The sequence below is a fragment of the Clarias gariepinus genome, chromosome 4, assembly GCF_024256425.1.
Source record: "Clarias gariepinus isolate MV-2021 ecotype Netherlands chromosome 4, CGAR_prim_01v2, whole genome shotgun sequence".
Taxonomy (NCBI): Eukaryota; Metazoa; Chordata; class Actinopteri; order Siluriformes; family Clariidae; genus Clarias; species Clarias gariepinus.
Window position 1 is genome coordinate 4,623,555 of NC_071103.1, and position 14,279 is coordinate 4,637,833.

The window sequence follows — 14,279 nt, forward strand, 5'->3', positions numbered from 1 at the left end:
TTTTTTAAAACTTATTCCAATTTTAGTAGTTTTAGTATTCTTATTTGTTGTTGTTTTTTTGCTTGATGCAAGAAAGTGATTTAAGCCTTCTGAAACAGGACATTTAGAAATGAGAAGCTTTGCATCAGGTAGGGTTACATAACTTGTTCCCAGCTCAGCCAGATTAAACACTGCAGTAATTATCACAAGCAAGAATCCTATACATTATGTTTGCTTAGTTAAATCCAGATGGTGACTTATTTTTCTTTTTTTTTTTTGTTGGCCGGACAGTGTAATGCAAAATGAAACATTCTAAATAAACCATAGATATATTGCTGTATCGACAGAACCTCGAAGCCCCTCCCTGGTGCCATCTATAAACTAGTGATAATGAACCAAAAACAGAAACCATAGAATAAGACGGAATTAAAACAATTATAATATTTTATTATAAAAACAAACCAGAACATTATCAAACAGATGAGGAAAAAATGTAACTTTAAGGAAAATAAAAAAAACGGTTAGAACAGAACAAAGAAGAAAGAAAAAAAGGAACAGACTGTAACACAATAGCGCAAAAAAGAATACAATAGAACAGAAAAAAGATCAATAGAATTGAATTGATTAGACCATAAAAGAGGATAAGTGTTGATTTTTTTAAAAAGACAAATAAAACAGAACAGAACAGAAAACAATAGAACATAATGGGAAAAAAAATAACAAAAAGAAGAGAACAAAACAGAATAGGATGGAAGATGAAAAAGAGTGGGTTTAAAAACAAAAAGAAAAAACAGAATTAACTCTTAAAACACAACATTGATCAATGACTGATTTAAAAAACAAAAACAAAAGAACAATAGCTTTTATGGGCGTCCTGGCTGTGTGTTATAACAGGGGAGGCTTTTGACCTTTAGATCGAATGGCACATTTGGGTTTTTTGGATGTGGCAGGTAGAACCAAAGTTATAATTATTTATAAACATGTCAATTTCACCGCTATTGGAATACAGGAATGACGTCTTTGATGTCTCACTGACCATACGCTCGTATTACCGGAACTGGAAACAACCATAAAAACGTGCGATTATATTGTATGTAGCTGAGCTAATTCTTTGAATTTTTTTACATATATTTATATATTATTATTTATATTTATATTTATTTTTTTACCTGTCATGTTTTTATAGTTGGTTAAAATGAAATTAAATTCATCATGTTACCTTGGTTGTGCTAAAAAAGTGCTATATATATATATATATATATATATATATATATATATAAAACATAGTAATGCAAAAAAGGGCTAAAAACAGGTCTTTTTGAGCTTTTTTTTTTTTTTAGGTTTTTTAGGACTACACACACTAGACCCAAATGCTATAGAATAAATCAGAAGAACACAATGGAATACAGAATATAAACAACAACAAAAAACTAACTAGAACATAAGTGAGGAGAAAAATAAATGAAGAGATGAGAGGATTTTGAAAATAAAATTTAAAATAAAAGACAAGACTAGACTAAATCAGTGCTCCATTAGTGTAAAGTGTTACATTATGAGGAAAAAAATCCTCCAATATGACGTCACTCGTCTGCAGCACAGAGGGACTGAGCCAGTAGAGAGAAGGGGGCGGGAGTGTCTTTACACTGTGTAGGTATGTACGTGTGTGTGCATGTATGTGTGTGAGTCCGTTCTCATTATACTGAAATCATGTCAGCTATTATTTCATTCTGCCAAACAAACACACATGTGGAAAACCACAGCATCATTCCCGAGCATCAAAACAGCAGCAAGTGCCGCGTTTTTTCATTTTTATCTTGTCTCTTGAAGCATAAACTTTTCTTCATCTGTTAATAATATAGACATGAATTAGGCTGTAAAGTTAGTTAAAAATGGCAGAAAATCTTTATTAAACACGACTTCCCTGCCAGTGACACCAAGTAACCTTGTGACCCTGAAGGTGCAGGCAATAGTTTAACATGCTCAGGTTCTCATGACATATCTTTCCTCGTTCCTTGTCCCTCATGGGGACATGCCAGATGTCAAAAGCACGAACAGAACTTAAAGCACCATTTAGAGTATGTGCTTGTTGACATTTTTCCATAAAACTAAATGGAATAAAATATTGATCACTTGCAGCTTGTGCTTCATTACAGGGAAAATAATTTTGGGTTTCAATCTATTAATAGCCTCCTGAAGGATCTAGACAGGAGTATAGTTTGAAAAGAGGGGGAAAGCTGCTCCATGGTGTAATAAGGAATGTTTCGGGCAGAGAATTTACCATGGGACCATAGATTTTGAGACGCTAGTTTTTGCCAAAAGTATGATGACATCTGACCGTTGGTCACCCAGAACGTTCTATCACAAAAGTGCCACACAAGATTTGGTGTTAAGTTGGCATTCCAAATCATCCCAAAGGTGGTTAGTCAGGATGAAGAGTTATCAGAGTTCTGTGCTGCCCACCTGAGTGTGCTTCCACTTCACTCTAATCGTGGCAAACCAGGTCTTCAAGTCAGATCAAGTCAAGGACCTCACTTTGTGACCTCACTTTAAAAAATCCTTTCATATAGTAGTGATGGATAGGTTTCCACACTACCTTTGGCCATTTAATGTATCCACAGGTTTATTTTGTGAAGACTAAAGTACCAGTTCGGACCAAAGCTTTAGCTAAATGCTACAGAGAGTGACAGACGTACTATGAAACTCTTTGAATTCAGGATAATTCTGCTTTGTGCAAGAAAGTTAGGCTGGCTAAAGAGCTTAGGGTAGCCGTCATTAAATGTGGACATGGTGGGTATCAATGGTAAAAAAGTAAGAGACGGGAATCTATGGTCTTTTGTCTTTCTGAGAAAACTTTAGTTGTTTTATTACACAGTTCGTACAACAGCATTACTGAATTCCCAAAGATAATTGTAATTTTATAAAAGCAAGATATTACATGAAGACTTGGTGGTGGATGTTCTATTCAAAATTTGATTTAATTGTGGATACAGTGGCACTTTTGAAAGGACTCAATTTCAGAGCTTTGTTACAGAATAAAGGTTGTCCTCGTGGTGCCTGGAGGCAAGGGACACACTGGATGCTGTCAAGACACAAGGCAGGGAACACACTGGATGGGGAGCCAACCCTTTGCAGGACACAAGCATACAGCCCTTGGGTTGGGAGCCAACCCTTGGCTTGTTAACACGGCCACTGGATGGGAAGCCAACCCTTTGCAGGACACAAGCACACACTCAGTCGTACACTACAGGTAATTTGGATTCTTGTTAACATGGCTACCTGAAATTATTTAACATTTTATTACTGTTGAAATGAATGAATAATCCAAATAGCACCTCGTGCCTATTCTAATAGAGTTATTGCATTATTTTCAAGGAAAGAATATTATTTTCCTGCAGACCAACCAAGATTTGAGATGCTTAATTTTCCCGGAATCTTCCAACGTGTTTTTCAATACCACCACTAATTATTCTTCACTAAACACACCTCCATCCTGTGCACAGCAAGGATGTATTTGCAACAAACTAAAAAAAACTAGTGAAAACTTCGTAACAGTGGTACATGGGTCCTCTCCAAACCTAAGCCTAAGGCCTTGTTCACACGGGCGTTAAAATCGGGCGTTTTTCTTGCGTTCGTAGCGTCCGGTGAGCGTGGATCAAGCGGCAAGTGTTTTCTACACGTAGGAGTCAATGAGAGTGTTCACACGGGCTTTGGTGACGTGCGTTTGTCCATCTGCACCTTTATACGGCATCAAGAAAACATTGCATGCAGCTTTTTCTTGGCGTTCAAAACCCAACGAATGCAAGGAACCCGCTTCTAATGCGTTTTCTTCACGTTCATTTTACGCTTCAGAGGACCGGATATATCCCATGATCCTACATGCTATACATAAGGAAATGTGGAAAAGGGCAAAATAAAAAAACATAATTGTTGAAAAATTTACGCGAAAATTTTCGCATTTCTTCATAAGCCAAAAAAAAACAAACTTCTTTTAATCCGACGTTGTGCAGTCAGAGAGTGAACCCGGTAGCGGCGGGCTTTCATATCCAGTTCCCAACACACTGCCCCCACAGGTTAACTCACAAACTACAATTTGGGCTGCAGGCTGACGTTAGACAGAGACAAATGAACGCCGGTGTAGAAGTCAATCAAGCGCCACTACAAAACACAACAGAAATGTCTAGGACGTTCAGAACACGTTCGTTTATCCAAAAATTTAACACCCGTGTGAACAAGGCCTAATAGATAACTGTTGAACAATGGTGAAGAAGCCAGCAGCAGGCAAGAAACCGCCTTCTTTACTATACATGATCTTCAGGAAGCATTCAAGGAGACTCAGTGAGTGACACCAAAGTAATACTGCAGACGTCTTTTTGACTCCATGCACAGCTGGATCTAGCACGTTCTCAAGAATAACTAATCATACTAAATACTGATTATTGTAGAGCAATTTCACTCCACACAATAACAAGTTATTCCTATTATCTTTATTGTCACTATTTAATTTTTTTTTTTTTTTATTGTTATTTCAACATTGAATTTCACATTTGTCTCAATACCTTTGGATACCACTGTATCATAAATAATATTAGAACGGGCAAGGACCGAGGGCAAACGCTACGAATCAGTGTTGGGATTTACTCAGCCTGTCGAAGAAATCATGCTATCAAGAAAAAATACAAGCTCAGCATGTCTCTTATAGAATTATCAGAGGATCTTAACTCTATTAAGGAAGGACGTTCCCCAAGGACTGGCACAATGTGGCAGTCTGCCAGTCCACTAGAGGATCCTGTGGAAAGACCCAACAAAATGCCAAAGGTGAGGCAAGATCAAGGGCCGGGATATAGTATGTTGTGACACTATCTACCATAAAAATGTACATAAATAATATAAATGTCTATACATTTGTTTTCAACTAAATAACAATATCCATGTCTGATGTGAGGAGTTATATGTAGAACACTTTATAGTTTAAATAAGGCTGATTCACTCACACTAGGCCTTCAGCCAGAGCTTTAAGTTATTTAAATTGTGGAGAAATCTCAAGTGGTGTAAATGTGGTCTCTGTGAAGCAAGTCACTGCTTGAAGGATGAACAGAGGACGGAAGGAACAAGGTCTAAAACAGGAAAGAGTATAATATTGCACTGCTTTTCTTTTTTTTCTCTTAGGCTACATATTTTTTGGAAAATATTCATATTAGTAACTACAGAACTTCTTGTACAGTACTGTACACCGCTTGGCCAAAAAGAATTACCCTCTAAGATTTCATTAAATCACTCTTATCTTTGATTATAAGAGTGTCCAGGTGTGGTGTCCAGGTCATGTGTGAAAATGATTCCTCATGCTCCCAGAAGCACTCTTTCACACTCTGAGTCCTGGAACATGCCCCGTGCCATTAGGGAGGAAAAACTTTATAGATGTGATAACCTGGTCATTCAGTACGTTCAGGGTGTCAGCTGACTTAATTTCATTGCCACATGAAGTTCCTGAGCCTAGACCTGAGAAAGTGAAGCAACTTCAGATCATAACACTGCCTCTAGAGGCTTGTACAGTGGCCAGTACGCTATGATGGGTGCATCGCTTCATGTGTTTCCGTTCTTACCCTGATGCGCCCGTCACTCTGGAATAGCCTCAATCTGGACCACATGACCTTGTTTCATTGCTCCAAAGTCAAATCTTTATGCTCCCTAGCAAATTTAAGCCTTTGTTCTGACAAATCTCATAAACTGGTGGTTTTCTTATAGCCACACAGGTGTTTAGTTCTTATAGCCCAATTCTGTGAGTTCTCATCACATTGTGTGTGTATGGAAATGTTCTTACATTGCATATTAAGCATAGATATGGTTTTACTGTTGAGGCCTAGCCCTAATGCAATGTTGCAAAAATGACCTCAAAACAATATACAGTATATAAAAAAAATGTCTCTTTAACTTTGGTGACTGCAGTGAGAGAATCACATGGTTACCGCATGACCACTAGGGAACATGTTGTAGAGGCTAGGGAATGGGTATTTAATAAAAAATAAATAAATAAAGCACTTAACATCTGAGGTCTGTTCTGTGAAATCGGTTTGGACACTGTGCAAACACCAAATAACAGTAGCGTAATTTGGGAGCTAAGATGCATCTTGGGGTAATATTTCTGAACAGAACAGGGACAGAAACATTACAATACTAAGAGTTGTGTGGCATAAAATACACATGCTGTGTGTGGAATGCTGTTGTGTCTCTGATCTGAATTCTCAATCGTGTTAGAAAAGCAACCGTGGATGTTGTCTGACACGGTGCTAATGCAAGATAATCACCATAAACGCTCAAATTAAAGGTAACAATTTTGTTGTTTTGAGGATGCATTTGCAATGTTGTGTTTGTGTCATAGAAGCTTTAACTTAAATTTTATTTTTTAAATAAAATGCTCTGTTGTGATGTTTCTTCTTTGCACATGTGACTTACTGTGACTTCTGAAGTTCAGGGTTGTAGCTTTTCTTGATAAGGAAAATACTTACTAAATACTTACTACAGCTACTCGCTAATTATGCAATTGGTTAACTGCATCCAACATGAAATTCCACAAGCAACCACATCACTTGTAGGTCCAGGGTAACAACCAGTCCTACATTCATCTTTGCAAAGCTTCTGTCCTGGTCAGGGTTGCTGTGAATCCACAGCCTATCCTGTGAACACTGGGCTTGAGGCACACTAGGTTGTATATACAGTATACTAGGTTGGATATTAGGGCACTCATAAACATTGGCATTCACACCTAGGGGTAATTTACCCAGTTCACAGATCACTGGGATGTTTTGGGGATGTGGGAGGAAATCTTGCAAATCTTAGTAACCTGAACTCAGGCTTGAACCGCTGGCCCTGGAGTTGTGAGGCAGCAACGCTACCACCCTCACTGTGCCGCCCCAAGGTAACGATCAGCTAGTCGTATTTCAAACATGACATGACCTTCTCTGACTGCTTTTCTGACATGTCACAGGAGACCTTTCTTGAAAATACAGTTTTGCAAATGTATGAATTAATATACTTTAAAGTACCAGTATTTGAAAGACCTGTTTATACTGGAGGCAGTTTTAAATGAGGGACAAATAGGTGAGTTGGATGGTAAAATTTTTGTGTGCTTGCAAATCCACATTGTAAGTTTCAGACCAAGTACAAAAACATGTTTTCTGGTACTTGATAGTAGACATGGGGGAAAAAATCAATCCAGGGGATGTATCGCCAAACTGACTCCAAAATAAGTTTTAAATTTATATATGTTTGTATTTAAGGTGGCAAAATGTTGCTGTTCTGCTATAATCCTGCAGGCGGTGCTATCAACTATAGTTGTAGTGAACTATTTGTTTGTTTAGAATTGTAAAAAAAAAAAAATCATCGGTAGCTGTGTCAAAAGGTTTAGAGAATTACTCAAATATTAATTTTCACAAAGTCTGCTGCTTCACTGATAGAAGCCCATTCTTGCATTCGTGCTTGAAGTTTGTAAGAATTTGTGGGGTTTTTTTAGTTCACAAGCATCTTGTGGATTGACCACAAGGTCTCAATGGAATTAATGATGAGTGTCTTGGCCATGGACTCAAAATTTATGTTTTGTTTTTCAAGAAACTTCGTGATTATGCGAGAATGAGCGGCCATCAGTCAGGATGTTGATTGACGGTATGCTAGGGCGAACTGCAGAGGTCTTAAAAAAAGAAGGATCAGCACTGCAAATATTGACTCTTTGCATGAACTTAATGTACTTATCAATTAAAAACTTTGTTTCTTATGAAATGCATGTAAGTATACTTTAGTATACCATAATAACATCTGACAAAAAGATATAAAACACTGAAGCAGCAGACTTTAATTGCAAATTAATATTTGTGTCATTCTCAAAACTTTTGACCATGGCTGTAGGAGAGAAAAGACACTTTTTTGTTGTTTGTTTTAATTTAGTAATGCATGTCTGAAGACCTCTGAGTAAAATATGTTTAATTGTTTCAGTGCATCAAAATCACTCATTGTCAGACCTAGTTCAGCTTGTCTTAGAAGTTCTAAGTGAAAAGTGTGGTTTGTACATGTTTTCCATTTGACTGGCAGCGGTAAGGCCTTTCGTTTAACCCGATGGTCCTTGGTCTAAATTCCTGAAACGACAGGAGCTTACCTAACCATGGAAGACAGTTCCATTGAGCGCCATCAATTTTCTTATCCGCCATATTGAACGGCAATTTCCAAATGAAGTAAATTATTATCTTATCAAACCAGTGCAATGGCAAAAACGGTGCAGGACCGGTCAAATATGGGGATCATCAATAACATAACAGGTAAGATTTTTCTGAACTCAGCTTGTTCGTAGACATCTTTCTTTTTCATTTTGCTTCTAACAACTGTTTCCTCATGTTGAGTTTTATTTTTAAGATATATTATTTTGTAACCGGTTATGTAGATTGCTTTAGATGATTTAGCTCCTCTTCTAGCTTCGTTTTGATTATTGCCATTTGTTATCATGAGCTGTGAAAAGATCACTCTTGTTCTGTATTGTCTGTTTGTTAGTGCGACGGCGTACACTCCGTTTGCGTCACACGGTGTCAGGTGGTATCATATGTTGGTATCTTAGTGTGAGCGCAGTATTTGATTGTACACCAGTATCCATTATATATGAATATAAAAATAATAATTAAAACGAAGAGACAAAAAATTCTGTGTGAAAAGCAGATAGGAGGCTGAAGATAAAACCCTCTTTTGAAGAGCGTTCATCTTTTAAATTATTCACCTGACCTTAAAATATAAGACCAGACGACTCCTTGCTTCCCATCTCATGTAATGACAAGTCACTAGCTTTCGATACGTTTGCCTTATAGTCTCGATCGTTCATATTTTTGATTCTGTCGTCTCCCATTACCCCCCAACCACCCCCCTCCCTTCTTCCCCTGGCTTACTCATCCCTCAGCCTGCCAGAAATGGCACTAGTTGACACTATAAAGAAATTTTCTATATGGAAATATGTATATATATATATATGTATATATATATATTTTTTTTTATATAAATCTCAATGAGGCAATGTAACCTCCAGAATATGAACTTTTTTTTTTTTTTATTTCTGACAGAATTCCAGTCATGTTCTAGGTGTTTTCTTGTGTTTTAACCCGACATACGACATGACATGAGGCTAACTAGGCTAATTTGGTGCAGTGGTGGTTCACCTGAAGGAGCACGAGACACTATTCTGGCGCGAAAAATACAGTATGTTACCAACGCTCGTGCCGGGATTATAAAAAGATTAAAGAGAGAGTGAGAGAGAGGAGAAAGAGATACTTGTTGAATATTAAAAGGTGTTTAAGGAAATTTCATTTTGTGTCAGTGAACAGTTAAAAGGCACGGAGAATAAAATATATATGTAATAAAAACACGCACACACAAAAAAAACACAGACGACACACCACGAACAGTCAGGGTGAAATACTCACTGGCTTCGGGTTCGAGCTCGGCTCGAAATTTAACCCAAACGTCGTGAGCCCCAACCGACGTTTTCTGTTTCTTTTTGCTTTTTTTTTTTTTTTTTCAATGGAAAAATATCGTCCGATATTTAATCCGTGGATGTTTATGAATGCGGTCTTTTTTCGATACCATAGGATCGATCAACCCATGGGAATGATGAAGATGAAGAGATGTAGAGATGGATTTTTTTTTTGCTTTTTTTTCGCGACACTGATGATGCTATCGCTAATCGCTGACACACCTTCTTCGTGCTATAATACTGCCATGTTTTTATCCTCGATTTGTTTAGTGATTCTCCTTCCTCCTCCTTATTGCGATACGACTATAATCCCTGCTTTTTAAAAAAAAAAATCCACCTCCCATGCCTCGGTGAAGATGTGGAGAGGCAGACAGACGCTACACACACGCGCACACGCACATACTCACACGCGCGCGCGCGCACACACACACACACACACACTATCTCTCTCTCTCTCTCTCTCTCAATCTTACACACACGCGCGCGCTGGTTGGCCCCCCTGTCTGAAATGGTGTTTTGATCGCCCATCTCTCTCTCTCTCTCTCTCTCCCTCTCCACACTATAGACTTCAATACTCCTGTACGTTTAAGTAGTGTGAACATTCTGTACCATCCGGATCAGCAAGACACTTGTTTAATTGCAGGAATTTGTCTCAAACACAGTGCGGTGCACTCATTTTCACGTTTCACATTTTCACATCCGGGCCCCTGGATCATTTCTGAGAACGCTTGACCCCCAGGTCTGGTTCATTATGATCTGTGAGAACACAGTTGTACCACGCTCAGGAACCATGCCTGAATCCCCTAGACAAGGTGGTCTCAGAACGATATGGATTTCTTGATGCGCGAACTGAATCACATATGGAAGCCAATAGTACCAGAGAATGGAAGCAGATTGCTGTTTAGACGTGGCGTCATCAGTGCCGTCGGTGTCCCTCGAAATCTCTGTGTTTGCAGGCCATATAACCTGAAAATCATGTGAAGCGTCGCACAAGACTGTCAATGTAAAAGCTGGCCATTCCTAAGGACATGAGAGAAATTGGACTTTAGATGATTGTAATTGAATTGAGATCTGGGAAATTTGCAGGCAACAGCTTGAACATGAACCTTTTTCATCCAATCATCCTTAAACAATGTTTGAAACATAACACTATCATTAAGGCATACCATTCCCATGAAGGGGTATTCTTGGTCTGCAGCGATGGTAAGGTAGGTGCAATGGGTGGAAAGTAATACACACATGAATACCAAGACCTAAGGTTTCCCATCAGCATTGCACAGAGCAATAAATTGCTGCTGTTCGCTTGCTATCTCCCCATAGTGCATCTTGGTGCCATCTTTTCTAGAGGTAAGCGACACACACACAGCTGTCCATATGATGCAAAGATCACTCATCAGACCAGGCTACAGTACCTTCCTCCATTTCTTTATGGTCTAGTTCTGATGGCGATAGACTCTCACACCTTTTCAGCAGTTTGTGCTTCATTAGTTCTCTGTGGGATTGGACCAGAGCCTTTACTTCCCACATACATTAGCGATCCACTGACCCAATTATCTAACCATAACAATTTGGCACTCATCAAAGCTTGTTCATGGGTCTAACTTGAGACCTCATGACCTTTGAGAACTGACTATTCACTTGCTGCCTAATATATATCACTCATTGACAGGTGCCGTTGTTATAAGATAATTAATGTCACTTCACCTTTAAATGGATTTAATGTTATGGCTGATAAATGTATATAAACAGAGATAGATTGAGGGTAGTATGAGAAAAATAAGCTGTGCCCATTGTCAAATTACAGGTTCTAGATGGGATTTTGGACACTTTCACTGGTCAAACTACTTGTAGCTGGTCTGGATTTGCTGCTGTCCTAGCTAAACCAGACAAAGCTAGCTAACCATGAGCAAACCATCTCATGTAAGATCTAAACAGATACAGGCAAAAAAAATTCCAAGTGCAAGTGGGCAGGGGTAGCTCTGGTTAAAACATTGGACAACCTGCCACTGTTGGGCCCTTGAGAAAGGCACTTAACCCTCAACTGCTCAGTTGTATGAATAAGATAAATGTGAATCACTCTGGATAAGGATGTCTGCCAAATGACTTAAATGTACATCATATTTTTTCTTCATTGTATAATTTTAGACAACAAGGATGGGCAAATCTGAAAGGACAAGAAGAGGTTTGTCTCCATTATGCAAGATTCTGACCCTGCTCAATTCTTGCTTGATATCAGCACAGGCAAAAAGCACTAGTAAGTTTAGCACCAGTAAGTCCAGAGAGGGTATGGTATTCCTGCACATTGACCTACAGGCTAGATGTGGATTTTCAACCAAAGCAATAATTATTGTTTTAATTGTTAATTATTAAGAATTACATACCATTTGCATCTATTTGTCATTCTTACAAAGACTACAAGTTTGTCAAGTTGGAGGCCTGTAGTTCCTAAATGCATACTAGGTACAAAAAAGTCACAAATCTGTACATGATGTATTCCTTCTACAGTACATGAGTGTATCAGGCTCTGAAAATCTAAAAAACCTTCCACAAACCTCTGCTGCCACCAGGTAGAGAAAATGTTGAACTACAGCTTGTATGCAATAAAATATTACAGAAAATGAATGAATAAGTTTCTATGTATGCTGTATATCCACATATCCAAACAATAAAAAATAAAAATCTTAAATGTCCAGTTCAATGTATGTAATTTTTGAACGTGCATATTGTTAACTGTGGATTTTTTTAAATAAAATAGTAATCTGTATTACGCCAAAGTCTTGGGAACAGAAGTTTTGTATGTACAGTAGTTTTTGGACACAGCACATGAGTAATGGGAAAATATTAAAGATTTTCCAAAAATTAAATTGTACAACAGAAGTATTGCAAGTCATTACAATCATAAGTCCTTCATGTTACTTTATTAAATTTTTATTAATGTGCTTTATGGAGACAGACAAACGCACAAATCGCTGTGGCCTGCAAGTTAATGAAAAGTATTGATCATGTTGCTATAATCAATAAAACTACTGTATGCTTTTTTATTTGCTTGTGTGTTTGTTTGTCTTACGTATCAGAAAAGTCTATAATCCTATTTTTCACACTTCAGTCATTGACCCTGTTTCTGCATTAATACCCATTTCGGAAACCTACTGTACATTTCTGCTAAACGGCATTTTTTTCTATTAGAGGAAATACTGTAAAAAGTACATGAGCTTTAAATATTATAGCAGACTTTGAGTGCTTTGGATTGTAGTGTTAATCATTTAAGCAGTAATGCATTTTTCGTAGTAGATACATTCACTGTAATTTATGTATAAAATGATAATTTTCTCCTCCCTCCACCATAGTCATTCATAAAAGCTAATAGACAGATACATGGATTTTGTCAAAGATGATGAAAAAAGCATTCTACAGTAGGTTAATGACTGGTGTGATCAAGACAACGGTTTCTCAAGACGCCTCCAGTTCCTCCTCCATACACCCCAAGTTGACGCAAATCACCATCAGTGTGAGAGGATAGAGTTTTCACTCAGCGGCTGATCATGCTTGGAGCTTAGACGGCAGGAAGTGGAGCTGCTTTTAGAAATAGAATGTTAACTTTAATAGATTGTCACCGTCTATCTGTTATAGTGTAAATGTGAATGTAAACCAACTTGTCTTACACAAGTTATACAACATACAACGCAAGTATACATAAATTCCATTAATGATTTGCTTCCCAATGAAATCAGAACATTGGTCTCACAATCCTCCTGGCACCATAACAGTGTTTGTGTTGCAGTTTTGACAACTAAAAGTATTGCTGTAATGTAAATTAAAATTAAAAAGATATAGGATAAATGAAATAGATAAATGGGAGCACATGTTTTACTGCGACAGGCTGCAAAGTGCCTAAAGATACACTTTAAAAATGTGTTGGTTATGTAACAACCTCAGCAGCAACCTCATTTCCATTCTCTTCAGCATTCAGCATCACCAGTATACTAATAACCGGCCTGTTCATCTGTCATCATCTGACCCGTTTGTCACTGGTTCGTGCCTTTTTTTGCTCGAATGATTTGTAGGTTCCTGTCAGATTCAACTGCGCAGGTAGAGGGACTGGGCTGGAAATGAGAGACAAAAACTTGCCAAAAATGTAAAAAAAAAAAAAAAGTCCTTCAGGAAGCCTGGAGAACTCATCCTTAAGGGTGCATTTAAAATACAAAAAAGTCAAGCTCTTCGGAAACAAAATATGAAGAAATAAGGCCAAGGCATGAGGCACAGTACTGTATATAATCTCCTATCACAAAATACTTTGGCATTAAAGTCGTGTTTATAACCACAACATTCAGAATCTAATTTGTACTTTTTTTTTTATCACCAATAAGAATCAAGTGTGAAGAACATATAATTTGCGCTTTAACAATTTTGAATATGAAATTCTGTATTTCTTCCAAAGAATACAGCTTTTGAGAACACTGGTGGATTGGTGGCATTTTCGGACAATATGCTGTAACTTTAATGAAATTAAATGCTTACAACTATTTTGATACCTTTACTTTATACAAACTAATACATTTAATGATACAGAATTTTTTTTCCAAAAAAAATATGGAAACCATTTTATTTACTTACTAAAGATTTAAAAGATAGAAAAGTGTTACAAATAGAAAAAAATCTTTAGTGCGATTATGATTTCCACGAGATGCGCTCCACTAGAAAGATGAGGAATCTTGTACGTCTTGATGTCACTGAATATGTAATGGAGTTGTAGTGGAGCAGATGGCATTCAAATGGGTGAACAGATTTGAACAGAACTGTC

The 14,279-nt window shown here is 37.6% G+C and overlaps 1 protein-coding gene across 4 annotated transcripts in view; it reads right to left on the reverse strand.

Moving 5' to 3' along the window:
- Positions 1-9,784, reverse strand: part of kcnc3b (potassium voltage-gated channel, Shaw-related subfamily, member 3b) — a 61,092-nt gene extending 51,308 nt beyond the window's left edge. For all 4 annotated transcript variants that reach the window (XM_053495281.1, XM_053495279.1, XM_053495278.1 and 1 more), the window contains exon 1: positions 9,429-9,784. The gene's annotated coding sequence lies outside the window, so the exon portion shown is untranslated. The remainder of the gene's footprint in view (positions 1-9,428) is intronic.
- Positions 9,785-14,279: the final 4,495 nt, after the last annotated feature.